At 36.1% G+C, this 24,161-nt stretch overlaps 1 long non-coding RNA gene and 1 pseudogene across 2 annotated transcripts in view; both read right to left on the bottom strand.

Annotated features, from left to right (window-relative positions):
* Positions 1-24,161, bottom strand: part of LOC116419352 — a 212,827-nt gene that overhangs the window by 156,875 nt on the left and 31,791 nt on the right. The window lies entirely within an intron of this gene.
* On the bottom strand, positions 15,966-17,592 carry LOC100914920 (annotated as a pseudogene).

The raw sequence follows: 24,161 nt of genomic DNA, 5'->3' as shown, positions 1-24,161 counted from the left end.
ATTATTTGGAGGAAGGGATTAATTATTTCTAATACAAATAGAATGAGATTTCCTTTCAATAATGAGCCTTACCACATTTAAGTCATTAATTATTAGACAAAAAAGCCTGATGGCTAGAAACTCTAAAGCTAAGGAATTAAGAAATAACTGCCCTTTAAAGCACAATCAAAAATTAATATAAATATTTTCTGAAAGTTAAATGAAAGATTTAGAAAAAATTAATTTTCACACAACTTTTTTTAGTAACATCTCTTTATAAAAGCCACACACCTCATGTATTATCTGTTAATCAGGGCAATAAATACATCTCTATTTTCTAACATACATATTCCTCTATACTGCCTCCCAAGTTAAACTCAGAAAAATTAAAAAGAATGTTTCATAATATAGGGGCACCTCATTACCAGTTGTTATCAATAAAAGTTCTCTTCATAATATAGGGGCAAAATGGATAATAGGGCAGAAATCTCAGCCCTCTGACAACTCATTGTCAGTTGTTAATAATAAAAGTTCTCATCCATTCAGAATGCTATTTCCCTGGCTCCCAAGAGCCTAGTGATCTCTTACTATATGGCCCCCAGTTCCATCACCCTACTGTCATCTCCTCCTGGCCTCCATACCCAGGTTTCTTAGCTTTCATCTCCCCAGATTGCTCTTGCCACAAAGAACTATCACCTCTCCAAATCCATGCCCTCCATGAACTACTCTTTCCTTCTTACCAGCTTCAGCCGCTTGCCTTCTTTACTGCCTAAAGCAAACTCCTCATTTTAAGCCTGGAGCATTCTGTGGGAATCAGGAGCTACAAAGAGCAGAGCTGGAATTAAAGGTAGAGGCTTCCTCCATTCATATTAAAATTATATTTAAAAGAGTTGTTCCCAAAGTGCAGAATCTTTAAAAGAACAAAAAATCCCCAAGAGTCTTTCCAGCCAAGAAACAATGTTCCTTAATCAAGAATTTGAGCCATCCTACTGCTTCAGTTACATGCACCTGCTAATGATTGAACCTATCCTAAAGTTAATTCATTTTCTTAAAGACAGAATCAACAGCTAAACTTAATGAAATTCTAAGTTTCCACAATACAGTATCTTTTGCAGAACAGTGAAGATTTGGGGGAAGGGGAAGAGGTAGAGAAAAGAGGTATGTATCTTAAAGAGTGATGAAAAATAAATTCTAGAATCTGAAAGAATAAAATTATATTCTCTTTCTTCCCACCATTTCCCTTGTCATCCCTTCCATTATGCACTAATGAATCTAAGCCTAGATAATAAATTTCTGGGACATTGTTTTAAATGTTGCAGATGCAGTAAAAAATGTGCATTTTTTAATCAAGTTAGGATGTGTTTTTTGTTAATTTAGTTAATCAAGTTAGGATGATTTTTAAAGAAGGGTATTAAATCATTTTAAGGATTTCTGAAGATCTGTATTACAGAATTACCTAGGAGTGTTTTGCTCTTTTCTGGCCACTCCTCCTCACTGAGCTTTCTGGGCTTATTGAAAAATATTGGAAAATATGGGGTAGGAGGGAAAAGCTAATTAGAAAATGACAAAAAACCTTAAATGATTTTGAATCCACTAATCCCAGACTATGGTATTTGGTTGGAGGGAAGACCAAAATGTAGAAAGGTGGTTGGGGGATGAGGTGGAGGGAGGGCAGTGAGAAAGAGAGAATTTGAGAAGGGAAATGAGAAGCAGAGAGTGAGGAAGAGGATGGGGAAATAGAAGGAAGGATGATATGGGGGATGAAATAATAGAGTGGTGAATATTGGAGGAAACATATAGGCATAAATGGGCATAAAATTTTGCAGAAGCAGATGGGAGGAATCAGGGAGAGAATTGTGAAGGAATTAATTGACAACTATGTGTATAGTGTTGTTCTATTCCCTGAAAATGGGAAAAGGAAATAAGGACGTGAGGAGAAAGAAAGTGTGGACAAAAAAGGGAAGAGAAATGTAGGAGATATGAAGAAAACTAAGTGAGAGGGAAGTGTATGAAAGGAATGAGGAATGGGGAGAAGAAGATAAAGAGAACCTGAGTACAGAGAATGAAAAAGAGGATACTATGAAAAAAAGAGGATGGTAAAGGGATTGTGGGGGAATATGAAGGAAAAGGTGGAGGATGAATAAAGAAACAAAGTTAATTTGAGAGATATAAGGATGAGGCTTTTGAATTGAATCAGAAGACTCCAGGATATATGAGGGGGAAAGATAAGTCTAAGAGAAAATGAAGTTTTATTTCGTATTTTTATTTACTATTACTCAGATTGTTGTCCACAGAAAGATGGAGGCCAAATATGGGAATATGGTAAAGCAAAATAACAGTACTTGTAGTCTTACACACACACACACACACACACACACACACACACCACCTACAGGAAAATCAATCCAGCCAGACCTATATTCCAATTGGGAGGGAGTTCTTCAAGTTGATCAAAAATGGAGACTCCCTTTTCTTGGTGAGTTTCTCCTATAGATCCATGTGATTTTGCAAGGGCTCCACAAACTGCTGCCCTGAGGCCAAATTCTGCTGCAGCCTATTTTTCTAAAATCTGTGAGTTAAGAAAGATTTTTATTTTTATATTGTATTTAAAAATGCAAAAATCATTCTTGGCTCCTGGGAGCTATCAGGAGATGAACCTTAAAGGCATACAGCCCAAACTTTCCTTTTTACAGGAAACCAAATTGAAGCTCTAAATTGAGAATAAGTGACTTGTCTGAAATCACAAAGATAAACTGAGATGAGATTTCAACATGAATCCTCTGATGAGATAGCAGATTAACACAGAGCAGCAGACCTACCATCCAGGGAGTAAATCATTCCTCCTATGGAATGGGTAGAGGATGAATGAAGAAACAAAGGGAATTTGAGAGCTATAAGGATGAGGCTTTTGAATTAGATTAGAAGGCTCCAGGATATGTGAGGGGGAAAGGTAAATCTAAGAGAAAATGAAGTTTTGTTTTATATTTTTATTGACTACTACTCAGATTGGTGTCCACAGAATGATGGTGCCTCTGACACCTAGGGTCAGGAAGTAAAGGAGACATGCTCCTTTTTCCCTGTTTCTATTGTTATACCTTCCTTCTACTGACGTCATCCAATAATCACTTCTCCTCCTTTAAAGTTCATGTAATTCTGGCTTCCATTCTAACCCTTTTCCCCTCCAAAAACCCTCATCTCCTAATTCTTCAATGCCCTCAACTCCCATGACTTCTGTCTCTAATCTACTTCTGCCAGACCCAAACCTGTCCATAATTTAGACTTTGCTCACCTAAATTTTCCTCAAGTGTTAGAATCACTCATACCAATCTCTGACTTAAATTTAGGCCTTTTTGGCCTGGAGAGACTTACACGAACTGATGCTGAGTGAAATGAGCAGGACCAGGAGATCATTATATACTTCAACAACAATACTATATGATGACCAGTTCTGATGGACCTGGCCATCCTCAGCAACGAGATCAACCAAATCATTTCTAATGGAGCAGTAATGAACTGAACCAGCTACGCTCAGAGAAAGAACTCTGGGAGATGACTAAAAACCATTACATTGAACTCCCAATCCCTATATTTATGCCCACCTGCATTTTTTATTTCCTTCACAAGCTAATTGTACAATATTCAGAGTCTGATTGTTTTTGTACAGCAAAATAACGTTTTGGTCATGTATACTTATTGTGTATCTAATTTATATTTTACTATATTTAACATCTACTGGTCATCCTGTCATCTGGAGGAGGGGGTGGGGGGTAAGAGGTGAAAAATTGGAACAAGAGGTTTGGCAATTGTTAATGCTGTAAAGTTACCCATGCATATAACCTGTAAATAAAAGGCTATTAAATAAATTAATTAATTAATTAAAAATTAAAAAAAAAATTTAGGCCTTTTTAAATTTTATTTTATTTATGGAGAATTCTACCTTCTCTTTCTCTACTCTCTACTTTTTGTCCATAACTAACAGCCACCTCTGAGAGTCTGCTTTCTGCTCCCTCAGCTCCAGGTGACCTGTTATCAGCTCTCTGTAGCAATGATAGTCTGGCCTGGGGATAATCCTGACGATGTGTCCTCCCTGAGGAAAGCACTGGTCTCAGAGCAGCTTGTTTAAAACCAGTCAGGCAAGGAACCAGGAGAGATGAGCCTCTCCCTACAGGTATCTATAAAACATGTTTACACAAGTCTGTTTTGTAGCACATCCATTCCTTTCTGGGGTGATAGAATTTTTTAAATGTCAAAAATATTTCTAAGCACTCATGCTATGGTACATTCACCTTTAGTATGTTACTTGTTCTAGTGACATTATGCTCTACTAGGAAATGCCAAAGAAACACTTTAGTAATTAAATTAAAATATATATATATCTTGAGATTCAAAGAATAAAAATTTTCTTTGCTCAGATCAGCCAACAAGCATTTATTATGTGTCTACTATGTGCCAGGAACTATGGTAAGCATTGATGGTGCAAAGACAAAAATGGAAACAGTCCTTGCTACCAAGAAGAGAAGAATATATGTGTGTATGTGTACATGTATATATGGATATGAGTGTACATATTCACATGCGGGCACATATGTATAAGTATATCTACACACGAATACCACAAGATATATACAAAATAAACAAAAGACATATTGTTGTTAGGAGTGGGGAGACAGCCACAACAGTTGGAATAATCAGAAAAGGCCTTGGTTAAGAGGTGACACAAGCTAAACCTTGAAGGAAGTTTGAGATTCTAAGAGACAGAGCTGAGCTAATAAATTCTGGATATGGAAAATAATCTGCAGAAGTACAAAATGGAAACTAAAATAGTATGTGTGAGAAAGAGCAAGAAAGCCATTTTGATTGGTCCACAGGGAATATGAGCAAGAATAATAGAGAAAAGTGACAAAAGTAGATTGAAGCCAACTTTTAAAGGACTTTAAAAGCCAAAGGAAACAGTTAAAAATGATTGGTTCCCAATCCATGAACCTCGGACCTCTGATGGACCAGGAAATTATTTTAAGAGATCCCCAGAATCTATTCACAAATATGTTAAAAAGTGAACAGTTAAATTACATTATTATTGTTTTTAATGTATACATGAGAGGTCTTTGGGATTAGTAAAATACAATTCATTTAAAAGCATTCCTGAATTTATAGCATCTGGGTTTTTTTTCCTCAACTGACAGATCTTAAGAGTACAACCACTATCATATGGTCCATGTCATTTTTTAACATTAAAAAGGAATCCTTATCCTATAAAAGGTTGGGAACTATTGCTCTAAAATACCCTTACCCACAAAGAAGCATAGTTATTACTGAAATAACTTTATCTTTAGTAACTAAAGTTGTTCCATATCATGGCAGAAAACATTTTATTTATAATCCACAAGAAACCCATTTTCAGTTCATGTGACAGCCTGAAATCCAGATTGAGATTATCTTCCCATAAAATCCAAAGCTGGATCAAGTATTTGGATTTGTCAATATGTCCTTACATTATAATCTTCCGATGCCCTAAATACAATATTGAAAACCAAATTTTCATCAGTTCACTCTGGGTTATTTAATAGCCCCTAAGCAAATATTTAGGTGCCTATATTTACAGTAAAATACTAGCAATTTGAATTCCATAAAGGCTAATAACAACAAAGTTGTATAGCTGAAAATAAGAAAAACAAAATTCATCTTTTACCCCTCACTTAAAAATAATATCGAAAAATAGCATTTTTAAAATTTGAAAACCAAATTTGGGAGGAAGGATAAAGTCTTTAGAATGATAAACTTCAGAATTTCAAATATTTGTATTTTGTTTTTAAATCAGCCATTATTATCAAGTTTTCACACCAGCCCAGGATTTGGAACAAGTTAAATTGGACTTAAAATAAATAACAGTATTTATACATGGCTAGTATGTGCAATAGGACAGTGATACAGCGAAGACTGAAGAAGTAGAAGATATAGTCCCTCCTTTCAAGGGATTTTTTTGTCTAGTTGGGGATCCTAACGTGTAAAACATTTAAGTAGTACTAAGAAACAGTTCATGATAATGCACTAAAGCAATTTCACGAACACCAATCGGCAATCTCACGAACACCATGGAAATTCAAAGAAGGAAGAAAATACCATGAAGAGTAATGCTCAAGGAAGACAATGAGCTAGTTCTTAAAAAATAAATAAAATTTACCTAGATCTTAGGTGATAAAAATAGTTCATGCAGAAGACAGAGAAGAACAAAACTAAACTATGTAAGTAAGATTGAATTGGCATATATCCTTGAGGTGACTGTTCTCTCTTGACCAGAAAGTCTGTCTTGGACAATAATAAAAATAATAGTGGAATGGAAGTTGTGGTAGTTGAGGGAGGGGAAGGATATTTGGGGAAAAGGGAGGAAAAATGAATGTCAAGTTAAGGAATTTGGACTTTATTATGTAAATAGTGGGGTAATGTGAACATAAAGAAATTGACAAAAATTTTGAAAAATAGGATCTTAGAAAGGGACCTGTATGTGCCCGAATGTTTGTGGCAGGTCTCTTTGTAGTGGCCAGAAACTGGAAACTGAGTGGATGCCCATCAATTGGGGAATGGCTGAATAAATTGTGTTCTATGAATATTATGGAATATTATTGTTCTTTAAGAAACGACCAGCAGGATGATTTCAGAAAGGCCTGGAGAGACTTACGTGAACTGATGCTGAGTGAAATGAGCAGGACCAGGAGATCATTATATACTTCAACAACTATACTATATGATGATCAATTCTGATGGACCTGGCCATCTTCAGCAATGAGATGAACCAAATCAGTCCTAATGGAGCAGTAATGCACTGAACCAACTACACCCAGTGAAAGAATTCTGGGAGATAACTAAGAAGCATCACATTGAATTCCCAATCCCTATATTTCACCCTCCCCCCCCCCGCATTTTGTATTTCCTTCACAGGCTAATTGTACAATATTTCAGAGTCCGATTCTTTTTGTACAGCAAAATAACGGTTTGTACATGTATACTTATTTTGTATTTAATTTATACTTTAATATATTTAACATGTATTGGTAATCCTGCCATCTAGGGAAGGGGGTGGGAGGAAGGAGGGGAAAAATTGGAACAAAAGGTTTGCCAATTGTCAATGCTGTAAAATTACCCATGCATATAACTTGTAAATAAAAAGCTATTTAAAAAATAGGACCTTATGCTAATGGAATGTTACTGGTGAAATAAGAGGAATAACATGTGACTCCCAAGACTGAAAGCCTAGGTGATTAGAATAAAGATGCCATTCTGAGAAAAAAAGGGGGCAATTAAAAAGGGAGGATGGGGGGGGTGAAAGGAGTAGGTTGGGGGTGATTGAGAAGGAAGTACTGAGGAGTAGTAGAAAGATACTGGATTTGGAGTTTAAGATTTATTTATTTTTATAATAACATATACTTTATGTGCCTCACTTTCATCATCTGTAAAATTAAGAGATTAGGGGGAAAAAACACTTGGTTTCAAATCAATTTACCTGTATTGAAATTTCAGTCCTCCCTCTTCACTACTCATATGACCATAAGCAAATCACTTAACTTTACCAAGTAAAGTAAGTCAGATTCTCAATTTCCTCCTCTATACAAAAGAAGAGGGTTAGCTTAATAGACCTTAAGGACTCTTCTAGCTCTAAATTTATGCCTTTGGACTAAATGACTGCCAAAGTCTCTTTTACCACAGTATTTTAGGAAATGATGAATTCAGTCTGGGAAGTGTTGATATCCACAGGGTTTTTGCCATCATCCTAGGATTCTCTGGCACATCTCATCCTCTCACAAATCTTTCATTGGAGGATTCTGGAAAGATAGCAGAGGAGGTTGATAAAGTCAAGCTCTTCAGATTTCCCACACAAATAGAACAAATTTACTTCTAAGGGAGAACATAGACTGGTGAAAAATCAGGAAGAGAAGAGGCAGAACAGAGGTCTATTGGTACAATCCAAGATCTGAAGAAAAACCCTTAGGCAATGATTAATCCAGGTGAAATACAAATAGCTCTGGGCTAGCTCTACCAAGTGGGAAGCCCTGGATCCAACTGGGTTTGGCCCCTCAGCAGGAACCACAGAAACTTTCACCACCTGGATAGTGAGTGGAATCGGGGTCTGAGTTGGGAAGTCAGAGGGAAACCCAGATGATTAGGAATGGTAGGTCCAGCTGTGCTGCAGGGACACTATACTGGGCAAGAAAGAACCAGCAAACCTGCAAGTATACAGGCTGTATGGCAGGGATGTTCCTGGTTTAGGGCACTTTCTGGAGGGTAAAGATCTTGTATTGGGATTTCTAGTCAGAGAGGAAAGTTCAAGTGAAGCTAGAGGCACCATCCCTCACCTCATGATTAGAGGTGCTTACACTAATACCTTTTATTAAAAAGGAAGAAGAAGGAAGAAGAAGGAAGAAGAAGAAGAAAGAAGAAGGAAGAAGAAGAAGAAAAAGAAAGAAAGAAAGAAAGAAAGAAAGAAAGAAAGAAAGAAAGAAAGAAAGAAAGAAAGAAAGAAAGAAAGAAAGAAAGAAAGAAAGAAAGAAAGAAAGAAAGAAAGAAATTATGGGAACAGGAAAGACTGGGGTTCATCTTCAGAGAAGGACATTTGAAGTCAAAAAAAAAAAAAAGCTTCTATCCCAAAAGTATAACATAAAATGATACCCTGCCCAGAGAGAATTTATAAAGAACTCAGAAAGGAATTTAAAAATCAAATGAGAGAAATTGGGGGAAAACTAAAATAAATAAATAGAAACCATCCAAGAAAAACAAGAAGGTTATGAAAAAAAGCTAACCAAGGATATACAAAGTCTCAAAAATGAAAGTAATTCTTTGAAAATTAGAATTGGGCCAGGGGAAGCTAGTGAAGCTATGAGGGACCAAGAAAGAAAAAAATACAGATTCTAAAGAATGAAAATAATAGAACAGAATGTGAAACAAAAGAAAAATGACATCTAGAGAATAAATCAAAAAGAGAAAACATAAGAATAATTATACTGCCAGAAAGTTGTGACTAAAAAGAGAACTTTGACACAGTAATGCAAGAAATAATCCAAGAAAATTGTCCTGGAATGATAGAACATAAAGGGAAAGAGAAATAGAAAAAAATCCACTCATCACCACCTCAATGAGATCCTTTATGGAAAACATGGGAATATTATTGCCAAATTTTGAAACCCCCAGATCAAAGAGAAAAATTTTCAAGAAACACGGAAAAAAAAATTCAAATATGTTGAGGCTAGAATTAGAATTGTACGGGACCTATCAGCAGCTATAATAAAAGACCACAAGTCCTGGAATCATATCTACCCACAATCAAAAGAACTAGACCTGTGGTCAAAAATATCATATTCAGCAAAAATTATCTATAATATTGAATGAGTAAAAATGGACATTCAACGTTTTCAGGACATTCAAGGTTTTTATCAACCAAACCCAAACTTAATAGAAAATTTAACATATAAGAATCAATGTCAAAAATCAGTTCAAGGAAATTAGCATGAACAAATTGTTTGTTTTTTTTACATGAGCAATTTATGCCATATGTTTAATATTGATATCAACAATAGTTCAAAAGAAAGACTGGAGCAGAGTGAAGGTAAAAATAACAATCACGTTATATAATATAAATGAAGTGCAGAGGAAGAATAGATACAGAGGCATTAGAGCAAGTTCTAAAAACCTACTTATATTGGGAATGGGTTAAATAGGCAACATTACATATATACCATGAAGGGTATAGTACCTTCCAAAATCTGTTAAAAAAAAAAAAAAAAAAAAAAAAAAAGGGAGGGACTAGTAGACAGGGAATCAAAGGGTGAGGGAAGAAGACAAGGGAGGGAGCCATGGCTGGGGTGGGGGGAGGTTAAAATAGCAAGGCAAATTAAGGAGCAGAATTAAAGCAAAGAGTCAGCAGAGATAGAAAAGGTATATGAGGTGAGGGAAGATGTGTGTGTGTCTATGTATGTGTGTGCATATAGCTATCCTTTCTTAACTATAGCCTGCTTTTGAGTGGGGAGGCATGAAAGGAGGGAAAAATAAAGTAAAAAAGGTGTACAGCAGAGAACAAAAGAAAAATTTATAAGAAAGTAAAATGGATATTCATAAATATAATTTTTCTACTAATATATATTTTTTCTTGAACTGATATTTGTCGTTATATATTTTGAATCCTCACTGATGTTCTGGTGGGCACATGACAATGTTTTTTGTTTTGTATTCCTTTTCTGTTTTTCTTATTCTGTTTTTTTTTAATAAAATAAATTTAAAAAAACAAATATGGAAAAAAAAAATAAAATCTTCCATCTTCTGGAATTCAATAAAACTGCCATCACTTTATATAGTGAAGCTTGCAAGTTCAATACCCAGACATTTTTGATTTCCTCTTTGATGGTTTTCTTAAAATTAGAATAAACTGCTACAAAATGACTTCCTCTTCTCTGGCCAGCTCAACCATCTTCATAATTTAATCTTCCATGTGTTGCACCCTGTTATGCTTCTTCAGAACATCTCGTATTTTTCTAGGTTGTTTATAAATGTAGTAACCCAAGGTAGTCACAGTACTTAAATGAAGTTCTGACTAAAGCAAAGTATAGCTAAAGAATTTCTTCCCAGTACTTACTTATTACTTTAATATCCTAGCAGTCAGTTTTCTGATTCACTTCTGGATTGTAACAAACAGTTAGTTTGGCTGTACTAAGAAATGAAGATGTCAAGTACATAAGTTATTAGCCATTTCATAATCAAATGAAGAAATAAATAGTCATATGCTGGACTTTTTGTATTCCCTAAACTGAACCATTTGGAGTTGTTTTCTGAGTACCATTCTAGTCCAACCTTGAAATAAAGAAATTTCTACTTAATGAAAACTCTAGAATTCAACCTCCTCAGATAAGGTGTTCTCAAAAGAATCAAGGCCTTTTTCATTTCCAAAATATATAGAGAATTGACTCTAATTTATAAGAAATCAAGCCATTCTCCAACTGATAAATGGTCAAAGGATATGAACAAACAATTTTCAGACGAAGAAATTGAAACTATTTCTAGCCATATGAAAAGATGCTCCAAGTCATTATTAATCAGAGAAATGCAAATTAAGACAACTTTGACATACCACCACACACTTGTCAGATTGGCTAGGATGAAGGAAAAAATAATGCTGAATGTTGGAGGGGATGCAGGAAAACTGGGACACTGATACATTGTCAGTGGAATTGTAAATACATCCAGCCATTCGGGAGAGCAATTTGGAACTGTGCTCAAAAAGTTATCAAACTGTGCATACCCTTTGATCCAGCAATGACTCTATTGGGTTTGTATCCCAAAGAGATCTTAAAGAAGGGAAAAGGACCTGTATGTGGCAAAATGTTTGTGGCAGCCCTCTTTGTAGTGGCCAGAAACTGGAAATTGTATTTAACATATACTTTAACATATTTAATAAGTATTGGTCTACCTGCCATCTGGGGGAGAGGGTGGGAGGAAGGAGGGGAAAAATTGGAACAAAAGGTTTTGCAACTGTCAATGCTGAAAAATTACCCATGCATATATCTTCTAAATAAAAAGCTATAATAAAAAAATTAAAAGAATCAAGGCCTTTTTTATATTGATTTTTAAAAAATCATTTCTGACTACTTTTAATGTGAATAATATCATGATAAAAGAACCTGAAGACAAGTGGCAGTCAGCCTATCTTATTGGCACTACTGGTCTAGTGAATGGTTTCAGAAATAATTTTTTTAAAATTACAGGGTATAAAGTTCAGCTATCTTGTTCAAGGAAATAGCTTTCATTTCATGGATAACCAAAGCACTCAATGCCAAGGAAATATATTATGCTACAAAATTCACAACCTGAAATAGGTATCAAAACATAAGGGATCAAATTCTTACTAAGATGAATCTTGGACCACATCACTGTAATTTTTCTCTCTACCTATTAAAGTCACAACCACAAGATTTTAGATTTAGAGCTGAAAGAAACTCATGGGGCCATCTAGGATGACCTCTTCATTTTACTAATTATAAAACTGAGATCCCAGTGGCTTCCCAGTGTTACACAGAGAAGTAGCAGAACCAAATGCCCTAATTTTAAAATGCTCTTTCCCATTGCCCTATAGAAGATTCAACAGATATCCTGGGGATCTTTCTCTATTTCATTTTCAGGGTACCAAGGAAACACCAAAACTGTTCATCCATTTTCTTTTTTGCTTAATATATGACTAATCCACTTCCTTTCCAGAAACACATATTTACTATCAATGATTACTTTTACTTGGCACCTATTCATGTGCAAGTTGTAGGTAAGGTCCTGTAGTTTGCTTCTGAACATCCCTTCTCTTGAATCATATGAACATTTTTTTTTATCCTAAGATTGTAAGTGTTCCAACATGTGCATCTATATAGCACTAGTGGAAGAATACAGTGCTAAAAGAAAAGAGCTTTTGCATCATGGAACAGGTCAGACATCACACAAAATTTTGTTTTAGTTCTTAATTGCAATCTAATAGAATAAAATGACCCATAATGGCAAACATAGTCTTTTTATCTGAAGGGTCTAAAATATTGCTTTTCTTATGGTAGGATCTTAATAAATGTTTTTTGAATTTATTTGAATTTAGTCCAAATTCTTTCTTCCTACTCAAATCTGGGCCAGGTCATTACTGAACCTGTCAAAGATGAATATATTGACAGATTAAGTCTAAAGGCAATCAGTACACTTGAATACTGAAAGCAATATGTTTTTCATCTACTTTGTTTTTCTAGTATGGAAGGTTAAAAATAATTTCTTTTCAATAATTATAGATTTCAATGAAGAAAATCTGTGGTATTCCAGGGATTAATATAATCATACGACTTGTGCAAATGGGAACATTTTGAAAATTTCACCATGAATAATGAATTTTTCTGTTTGGATGATGTGTAGGACATCATCCAAGACTGGTAGGCACCCAACATGAGCTTATTTCTCCCTATTTTATACCTATACCAATAATCAGCAAATTGTTTAATAAATTAATGCCCATAGTCAAATATGTCATAAAACCAAGTATTATTGGTTTGTCTTATTTAAATAAAGCTTTAAAACTGAAGTTTATTCTAAGTAAAATTTTAAAAATTGTGATGAGGAAGAAGGCCAAGGCAAAGGTCCAGATCTGATTCCCTTGGTGTGAAGTACTCCCCATCTCCATCAATGCAGATCAACAATTCATCTATAACATAAAGTTTCAAGCTTTCTGAGGGGGTATAATTTGATCTCAAGGATGATGTGATCAACCAATCAGAAGGTGAGAAAACGAATCATATCCCACTTCCTAGGATAACTAATTATAGGACTTGTCTCCAACACAACCACAACTTGATTAATTAAGGTCTCATACAACTCCAGCAACCCTACAAACTCCCAACCATCTTCCCTCTGGGCCAGGTTTAAAACTAACCTCAGCAATTATGCAGATGCTATTGGGAAACTCACATTTCATTAGCAACATACTACCAAGAAAAAGAAATTACTGATGGAAATTTGTGATCAAAAAAATTTGGAGACCACTAGCCTTGGACACTGAGAAGTTAAATAACTTGCCTATAATCACGCTGCCAGTATGTGTCAGAAGCTGAGTACAAATCCAGGATTTCCTGATTCCTATCTACCATGCCAATTTCCTCTCAGAATCAAACAATTCCTTAAAATCAGAAAATTAGAAAATAACCATATAAGTTGAAGAGACCAAATGGAAAAGGATAAGCTGATAAATTTTAACAACCAATTTTATGAAGAAAAAAAACAGCAGAATATTCTTTTAAATTTAATCTGCATTAAGATTTTCTCCATCATTTTCTTATATGTAGACAACCAACAAAACAACAAATCAAAGCTGATTTGTAGCTTTTGCAAATTTCTAAGGTATAAATGCTCACACTGAAAAATTTAATAATAGGCATTTGGTAGCCAGTTTTAGCTAGGCCCATCACATTCCTGGAAAAAAAATCTCATTTATTACAGTATATCAAATTAAATTTTATTCTCAATGTTCAAATGATAAGATATTCATTTCCCAACACTATTTATCTAGGCCTAAAAAACTTGAAAGAGCTATATAAAATATGCTTAATTTTGTCTTTAGAAATGAGTTTTATGGTAAGTAAAGCTAAATGATCTAATATTTTAATGAAAAAGAAAGAAACTTTCTCAGCAACTAGATTTAAGAAAAGCTCAATTCTGTCTGGAAATATAATTCACTCTACTGTGATATTTGCATTTTCTACCTAGGATGTTTTTAATATAAATTTCACACTTTCCATCTCTGCAGTTACTAGGTTTTAATCATAATGAACACCTGTTCTGTATGTCTTTTAAAGGAGAATTAATATTCTCCCAAGAACTTCAGATGCTAAATTGATAATAGTATCCCTAGGGTTTTCAAGTGGTTAGTTTAAATTCTAGGTCCTTAAGCAGATATTTCAGAAAAAGCCTCTTTATTCTTCCTTAATCTTTTTGAGAGAGACTTTACTTGTGGTAGAATCATAAATATATATGTGCTGTTTAGAGAGCAGTTACTGAGTTTGGGTTCTTTGATTTTCTTTGACCTTGGATGATTTCATGAGAATTTAAACAACAACAACAAAAAAACCCACAATTTATACTCTCATAAAATGGTAATCTCAAAGTGTCCTTAAGAAGTTTATTCCTTGAACATATGTAAAAAGTTATTTTAAGGCAGAAAAACTTTTTTTCATATTCAGCATGAATATGTCAAAGTCAATTGATAAATCAGGCAAATATGATCATTATCATGATGATTATAATATTATGTTGATAATATTATCCTGAGGAAGTTAGGTGGAACAGTAGATAGAGCATGAGATTTGGAGTCAGGAAGATCTGAGTTCTGATCTGATCTGAAGATCTGAGATCTGATAGGCCTCAAACATTTACTAGATGTGTGATCCTGGGCAAAAAGCTCAACTCTTACTTCTCTATACTGCATCTATAAAATGGGAACACATTGGAGATGGAAATGGCAAACTACTCAAGTAAATTTGCCAAGTACAATAAGATACAACAATTGAACCACCACCAATTGGAAGAGTCAAATAAGATAATAATCATAAAGTGCTTAGCTCTGTGCTTGATGTATGCGTGCCACGTGTTAGTTACTAAGATTATCATTGTCAAATGCAAAGGCCTGACCATGATACCCCCCTATTCAAAAATCTTCAATGACATTTCCTTTAGAATGAAATTAAAAACTCCTTAGACTGATATTTAAGCCTTTCAACAATCTCAAATTTTTGAAATTCTTTTCCTAAAAAGTTCACCTCAAGGGTCACCTATTCCATAAAATCTTTCCTGATTCCCAAAATTGACTTCTCCTCAAATTTCTTCATTCTCTCACACTCTACCCTATATTAGTTATTTTGTGCATGTTCCATCCCATCTCCTCCAATTAGAGTATAAGAGAAAAGATTACATAGTCTTTTCATCTTTGTCTCCTCAGTGCCTAGTCTAAGGGCATGTATACAACAGATTTCTGATCCGTGTTTATTGAATTTATTCACCCCATGTGTCTATAAATATATACACATATGTGTATCTGTATATATATATACATATATCTACATATATGCATACATACATATATGTACACATACAGAGAGAATGTATGTGCTCTCCATTTCATTCAAACGACCATTTATTGATTGGCTACTATATGCTGGGCACTTTGATAGGTATTGAAATCACCCTTGACCCAAAGGAATTCATCTTTACTACAAACAAAGCAGTCTTCTCAGTCTGTTATCAAGAACTCAACTGCAAGAGTTGAAATATATTAAAATGTTATGGCTTCATAACATTATAATTAAACATCACAGGTACATTAGTTTATTTTTATGTTATAGTGTGAAATTCCTCAAATTGACCTGATCTCCTTCATCTAATCCACTCTCCCTTACAGCCTCACACTGGTAATGAAACTAGTTGAGCAGAATTAGTCTTTTTTTTCTAGTCCATGTTTTTATTGAGACAAAAGCACAAACAGCCGTAGATAAGAGGTCCTGTCCCAAGGAATGGGGTGGAGGCGGGTGCCTCCATGTAGTCCATCCTGTAGAAGCAGGGCCGGGAGAAGTTGTCCGGGGGATCTATTCATGGGTAAGAAAACGGGAAAGGGTTCTAGATCCCATAAGGCGGCTGAAGGTGGCTAATGACAGACTTGATGAACTCGGTGGTGGAGCTGTAGCCGCCCATGTCCGACGTCCGAACTTTGCCCACTCTGATCACCTTCTTTACAGCCTCGGCGATCATTCTGGAGTGGTAGTCCAGGCTGAGGTGCTTCAGCATGTTGCTGGAAGACAGCAGCATGGCAGTGGGGTTGGCAATGTTCCTGCCCACCGCCTCAGCAAACGGGTGTCTGGCTCCGGTTTCAAAAACGGCGCACTCATCGCTGTAGCTCTCGCCAGGGACCACGCCCGCGCCCCCCACCAGGCCCGCCGCCAGGTTGTCAATGATGTTCCCGTAGAGATTGGGCATCACGAGCACGTCGAACTGGTACGGGTTCTGCACCAGCTGCATGCAGCAGTTGTCTATGATCATGGTCTCGAACCTGATCTTGGGGTAGAGCCCGGCCACCTCCTCGCAGCACTTCAGGAAGAGCCCGTCGCCCAGCTTCATGATGTTGGCCTTGTGCACCGCCGTGACCTTCCCGCGGCCCTTCGTGGTGGCGTAGTCAAAGGCAAACTTGGCGATGCGCTCCGACTTGACGCGCGTGATGATCCTCAAACACTCAATCACGCCCCTGACGCTCTCGTGCTCCAGCGAGCTGTATTCGCCCTCCGTCTGCTCGCGGATGATCACCAAGTCCAGGTTGTTATGCCGAGTCTTATAGCCCGGGAGGCTCTGGACGTGGACCACGTTGGCGAACAGGTCCAGCTTGCGCCTGAGCTGCATGTTATACGAAGTCAGGTCCCCAGTGTAGGTTGTGTCCATCGGGGAGTGGATTTTCCCACTGATGGCCACCTTGTTTTTCTTTATGGAGTTCAGCACTTGCTCCAGTTTTTCTTCTGAGGCAAAATTCTGCACTTCGCTCAGATGATGCTCCTGAAATTTCACCGGCACCCTGGCCGCCTTAAAGACTTCTTTGACAGCCAGCATGAGCTCAGGCCCCACCCCGTCGCCGGGCACCATGGTGACCGGATAGACGCCCTCCGCCTTGCCCTCTTCCACCGCGAGTCTGTGGATGGGGTGTGTGGCGGCAGTGGTGATCAGGCTCCTCCAGGCCCCAAGCTTCGTGGCTACCCCCAGTGCCCGGCTCAGCGTCCGGGCTCTGCTCAGGGTCTCCATTTTCAGCGATGCCTGAAGGCGAAGGAGCCTTGGGGAGAAAGTAGTCGCTTCGGAAGTGACGTCAAAAAGCTCCGCGTTAGTGTTAGGATCACTAGGTAACACCTAACGAGGTCTGTGGTTGTGTGGAAGAAAGCTCTCGCCCAACATTTGTTATTCTACCTACCACAGGGCATGAGTCACAGTCTGGGGCTGAAAGTCTCCTCAGACGTTTTAAACTCAACATCTCGAAGACTGAAATCATTACCTTGGCCCCCAAATCCTCTAATTTCTGTAGTTACTGCCAAGGACACCCCCCTTCCTCCCACCCCACTTCCCAGTCTTTACCAGGTACCCGGCTCACAACCTCACAGTGACTCCCCCCATTCCCCTCCCTATTTCAGTCTTTCATCCACTCCATTATCAAAATAGTGATCTTACTAAAGTACATATCTAACCATGCTACATACACACACACACACACACACACACTTCAAAAAGCTCCCCCATTCAAAAAAGCCCCCACCATTCAAAAAGCTCCAGTAGCAATCTTATTACCTCCAGGATCAAATATAAAACCCTTCATAACCCAATCCCTTCTGACCCTTCTAGTCTTCTTACACTTTACGCCCCCTCCTCCATGCACTCTGTTATCTAGAGCCACTTCCCTCCTTGTTATTCTTCATACCAGACACTCCATCTCCTGACTCTAAATTGTTTTTGGCACCTCCTATGCCTGGAATACTCTCCCTCTTTATCTCTGCCTCCTGACTTCCCTAGTTTCTTCCATGTCTAATCTAAAATCACCCTTCGTACAAGAACCCTTTCCCAACTTCTCTTAATGCTCTTGCCTGCCCTTTCAGATTATCTTCAGTGTACCATGTATATATTTTGTTTTGCTTGCATGCTGTGTCCCATTAGAAAATGAAATCCTTGAAGGCAGAACTTGTTTTTTATTCTTAATTTCATTTATTTAATATTTTTCTCCAGTTACATTCAAAACAAAAAATTTTTTAAACTTTGTTCTTAAAATTTTTGAGTTCTAGGTTCTCTTCCTTATCCCCACCTACAATTAAGAAACCACATGTGAAGTTAAGCAAAACATTTCCATAAAAGTCAAGTTGTGAAAGAAAACACTGATCTCCCATGCTGAGAAAAATTAAAACCCTCAAAAAAAAAAATAAGTTTGAAAGGAAGAGAGAAAGATAGAATGCTTCAATCTGTATTCAGAAACAATCAAGTTCCTTCTCTAGGTATGAATAGGATTTTTCATCATAAGTCTTTCAGAATAATCGTGAATGATTGTACTACTGAGAAGACCAAAGTCTTCTGGTCATCTCAGTATTGCTATTACTTTATACATAGTACATTTCACTTTGCTTGAGTTCATGGGAGACTTTCCAAGTTGTTGTTGTTATTATTATTGTTGTTGTTTTTCCTGAGATCATCCTGCTCATTGTTTCCCATAGAACAATAATACTCCAACACAAACACATCCTACAATTTATTGAGCCATTACCCAATTGATGGGCAACTCCTCAATTTCCAAAGTTTTTACCCTGAAGAGAGAGCAAGCAGAACTTTAATATCTTCAGCAGTTAGCACAGTACTGCCCCCTCCTTCCCCGCCCCCCCCACACCAATCCAGCCTTAATCACTAAATGGGTGTTGTTTCAATCAAACTGAGACCTGGGAAAGATCTTAGTTCAAAAAGGCCAAAGTCTCCCACTGCATCTAGGGTCATCTCCAATCATCCTGATCTATCGCTATATATATGTATATCTTGCCACTGGACCCAGAGGCTCTGGAGAAGAAAGTGAGGCTGGCACAGCCCTCCCTCACTTATATCCAATTTACTTGCATTTCATAGCATCACCTCCCTGATAGGATGGTCCTCTTCAATAAAGAAGGACAAACAACAAGTGTCAGATAGTAATAGTTGCTTAATAAATGCTTGTTGACTAATTGACTTCAGAGACCAGGTAATTCAGCTCTTCGTTTTACCTGAAGGCTTAATGAAAATGCACAAACAAAACTTCATTTCTTTAGCTAATATTTTTTCCTGTTTATATGTAAATGTCCTTGGCTTGAAGAAGTCAGATTAGCAGAGACAGTAAGAATAATGAACAACTAATTGTGATACAGTCTCTCAGATAAGTTTCTGGGAATTAAACAGGTACCCACAGAGACACAGTGGACTATGTAGACTGTGAAAAGGCTAATTCCAAAAGAGAAAGGATTCTTCCAGGAAATTAGATGTTTACTACTAATAGTTGGCACTGTCAACCAGAGCAGACAAAAGCTAGTGGATTTGGATGCCTCAGCTACAAAAGTGAGCTATCTTCCTTTCTTCCATTCCCTCCATCTGAAGAGAGGTGAGTTTTTTTCTACTAGAGCTCTCTATTCCCTATATATAGATCCTTCATTATGCAGAGATTTTTATTGTGGTGGTGGTGATAGTGATTGTTTTCAAACTTGATTCATTTAAATAAAAGACTTCATTTTCCATTGTTAGCAATACAACTGTAAAAAGAAGGAAGGAGGAAGGAAGAATAAAAACTCCAAACCTCAAACTATATAATAAAACAGCAGTAATCAAAACTATCTGGTATTGTTTCAAGAATAGAAAGAGGTCAATGGAACAGATTAGACAAGGAAATTTTGGGAAAAATAGAAATCAATAATATATTTATAGAGTAAAAAAAATATGTTACAATGAGGGACAGTTCATTTGATAAAAACTGCTGGGAACTAGAAGGCAGACTGGCAGAAAATAAGCTTAGACAATTCTTCCTACTATATTCCATAATACTTTCTAAATGGATATGTTTTATTAATATTAATTTTAAATTATAATTATATTAATATTAAAGATAATGCTAGAAAAAAATTAGAAGAGAAACAGATCATATATGTCTCACTGATATGGCTAGATGTATTTTTTTTGCTGAGACAATTGGGATTAAGTGACATGTCCAGGGTCATGCAGCTAGTACACATTAAGTGTCTGAGGTCACATTTGAACTCAGATCCTCCTGACTTCAGGGTTGATGCTCTATTCACCTCATCATCTAGCTGCCCCAGTAGATAATTCTTAAATAATCAAGAGATAAGGGCAATTACAAAAGAAAATAGATAATTTTGATTGTTTAAAATCAAAAAAGCTTTTGAAGAGACAATAATACATCTAGAATAAGAAAGAAAGTGATTTTATGAGATAAAAATAATTGTATTAAATTTTTCTGATAAGGGTTTGGTACCCAAGATATTTAAACAATTAATATATAAATATACATATATGACTAATAGCCATTCCCCAAAAGATAAATGGTCAAAGGATATGAATAAAAACTGCAAAGTATTCACAATCACATGAAAAAATACTCCTAATCACTAAAAGAAATTCTAATCAAAACAGGTTCAGGCTTCACTTCACATGTTACAAATTGGCAAAAATGACCCACAAAATGTTAAGTCAATGTTGGAGAAGTTGTGAAAAGATGGGAACATTAATACTAACCCATTATTGGTAGAGTTGTTAAATGATGAAAACATTTTGGAAAGTAACTTGGAAGTATGCAAATAAAGTGATTCAAATTCCCATATCCTTTGCACCAAAAATTACTAGGCTTATATACCAAGGACGTCATCTAAATAAGTTGTGGTACTTAAATGTAATGGAATAGTACTGTGTGACACAAAATGATATGTGTAATGAACACAGAAGCATGGAGGGATGTATATGAACTGACTCAGAGTAAAATACAGAGAGCCAACAATATTTCCAGTAACTACAACAATGTAAATTGAAAGAACAAAACACCAAAAAGTCAAAAGAGGGAGATTTATATGTTTTCAGACTTGTACAATATATCAATCAGATATACTAACTTTTTTTCTGTTCCAAAAAACACTTTGATATATGGAATGATTCTCTGGAAAGAGTAAGGGGAGAGATACTATGGTGAGGTAAGAAACAGAAATTATCAATAAATAATTATTTTTTAAAAATGTTGCTCAAGGACATCAAAGAGGAAGAAGTGCATAGAACAGGAAGACAGAAAGTCAGAATCAAGTCCTGATGTATAATTTTGTAAAATTCACAAGAAGAAAAAATCTTCAGCCACTCACTTGGAAAAATTGCTAGTTCATGAAACAATTCAATCAAAATATATATAAATCTTTTAGTACCCCAGTATATTCCCATATGTTGTCTTGTGATAACTCGTCCCTCTGTGACCAGACATTGTGAAAATCTGCATAGATGGTTTTAAGAAGAATATGTGCCCCTGACTCAGACTTATTCTAAGTATTCCATTAATAAATATTTTTGATGATTACAATTATAATGGATTTGTTTGGGAAAATTCATTACTTCCCTTAAATCTCCAGGAATTCTATTCTTACTATTGAATAAGTTTTTATATATTCAACCTTTCTAAGAACAGAAATAACTAATATAGAGAAAATAGAGCTTTGTTCCAGGGTATCAAAGACATTGTACTCCTAGCAATCTTGATAGATATAAACATAATGTAATCAAGATAATTAGATGTGTACCTATATGATCAAGTTCTTTACATACTTAAATCCTTGAATTATATACAGTTGTTAAAAATTCAGGATGGAGCCACTCATGTCAAGACTGCTTCTATGAATGTCATGCTCTGTCTTCTTTACTTGTACAGATTATTGGAATTTGATGATAGATAAGAATGCCCATTGTCCAGGATCATCCTAAGATCTAATTTATAGTTGATAAAAAAGAATCTCTCTATATTTCTTCAAATGATGTTTATACAGGAAATGGTCAAACTTCAGATATCTCTTCTGCAGAAGCTAAGCAATTCTGCAAAGCACAGCTTTTCCCCATCCTAACTTAATGCTTAGTCCTACTAATCTTAAAGCAATGATCCCTATGATAATTACTCTATTATTGATATGTGAAATCTGATTGAGAAACACTGATTATTAGTTCCAGGTTTATTTCTCTAAATTATAAAAGCTTCCAATAAACTGTCTCTTCCTCACTTGCTTTGACTCAGTTGCTAATGGTGAAATTTGAGTGTTCTGGATTCCCTGACTGACATAAATCACTGTGTGGCTCTGATGCCTGTCTATTCTGCCTTCATAAGCAGATTCAGAAGTGATCTCATTCAGGAAGCTTAGCCATGGCTCACTCAAATGGAAAATTTCCAACCATTTTAAATTGATGTGCCAATACATACTTCTTTGTGCTATGAATTTTTTTTTCAAATAGCTAACATATATGGGATGATGACCCACCCCAATTATTTGAAAACCCTAAGACAATGAGGATATTTCACCTCCTGGTATAGCTAAATACTCACAATTTCTCTTTCCCATAGAAGGCCAGTCTAGACTTACATCTTATTCAATTAAGACTAAACTTTCAAGTTCAATAATTTTCTATGCTGAATGCCAAAAATACAACTATTAACGAAGTAATGCAAGAATATAGAGATGGATGAAATTAACTGTAAAGGAACCCTTGCTTTAGAAAAGCACTAAGTCAGGCTATAACTACAAGATGTTTAATGCTGACGGTGCTGAGTTCCAGCAGGGGCCTAAGTATCCAGCATCATTTTAGAGATAACTTGTTATTCAGGGAATAAGACTTCCCAATACAAGAGAAGTTATTATCATTGGCCTATGATTTAGCAATAGTACCTGAGTTTTCATCAGAACCAGGAGATAACAGTTCACTGTTCTGAACTGTGAGACCTATCATCCATCAAATATCAGAAGTAAGCCATCTCAGATTAAAAAAGATTATCAAAAACAAAATATTCCAGGAATCAATCCCATCATCCAATACAGGTCTCCACTTAGCAAGTAAGAATACCACAGAGTTCAAAGTCATACAACTGATTACAATCTTTCTCTTTCTATCTCTATCTCTGTATCTCTACTTTCTCTGCCCCTGTATTTTTTTTTGTATGTATAGATAAACATGGATACATAAATATATACACATACATATACATGTATGTATTTCTTGGGGCAGCTGTATGGCCTAGTAGATAGAGCACTGGGCTTAGAATTAGGAAAAATCATCTTCATGAGTTTAAATCCAGCTGCAGACACTTACTAGCTGTGTGACCATGTACAAGTCACTTAATCTATTTGCCTCAATTTCCCATTTGTAAAATGAACTGAGAAGGAAATGGTGAACCACTCCAATATCTTTGCCAAAAAAAAACTCAAAATGGAGGCATAAAGAGTTAGAAACAACTGAACAATAATAATAAAAAAAAAATTCCTTGTCTTAGAGACAATGATAACTTAACATTTTTATTAACAGATTAGGCAAGCTTGAGTTCTTGCTCTCTTTTTTTTAAATCTGTAGGTACACAGGCATTTTAGTTGAATAAGAGTTGTTATAGGAATCCCCCTCTGACTTTTCTATCAGCTGACTTAGAGGTAAGAAGATGGTATGATAATCTTGGCACCATGCTAGACTATTTGTGGAATGCCTTCTCTCTGGGGTAGTACAAAAGCATTTCCTTCAGCTGTGCAGGCTATGCAATTAATTATCCCATGACAGTCTATCAACAACAAATACATGCTTCCAAGCCCATGAGACTCAATTATTATAATTTCCCTTTTAGCAAAGCTTCTAACAATGTCTTTTTCTTGGGTATGGCTCATGAAGAATACAGTGAACTGTTGCAAATAATCTGCTTATACTTTGATGGAGCCATCATTTTATTAGTGTGAGTACTCCCTACATGCCTTCCATCATTTGGGATTCCTGTCTCTGCCTTCCCATAAATCCTTCAGAGAGGATCTATCCAACATACTGCAGACCTTCTTAAAGTTCACTTAATATCTTCAATATACAAGTGTGCCACT

Source organism: Sarcophilus harrisii, chromosome 5 (genome assembly GCF_902635505.1).
Source record: "Sarcophilus harrisii chromosome 5, mSarHar1.11, whole genome shotgun sequence".
NCBI lineage: Eukaryota > Metazoa > Chordata > Mammalia > Dasyuromorphia > Dasyuridae > Sarcophilus > Sarcophilus harrisii.
The sequence above is the reverse complement of the archived record's forward strand: the minus strand, read 5'-3'. Positions and strand labels throughout refer to the sequence as shown.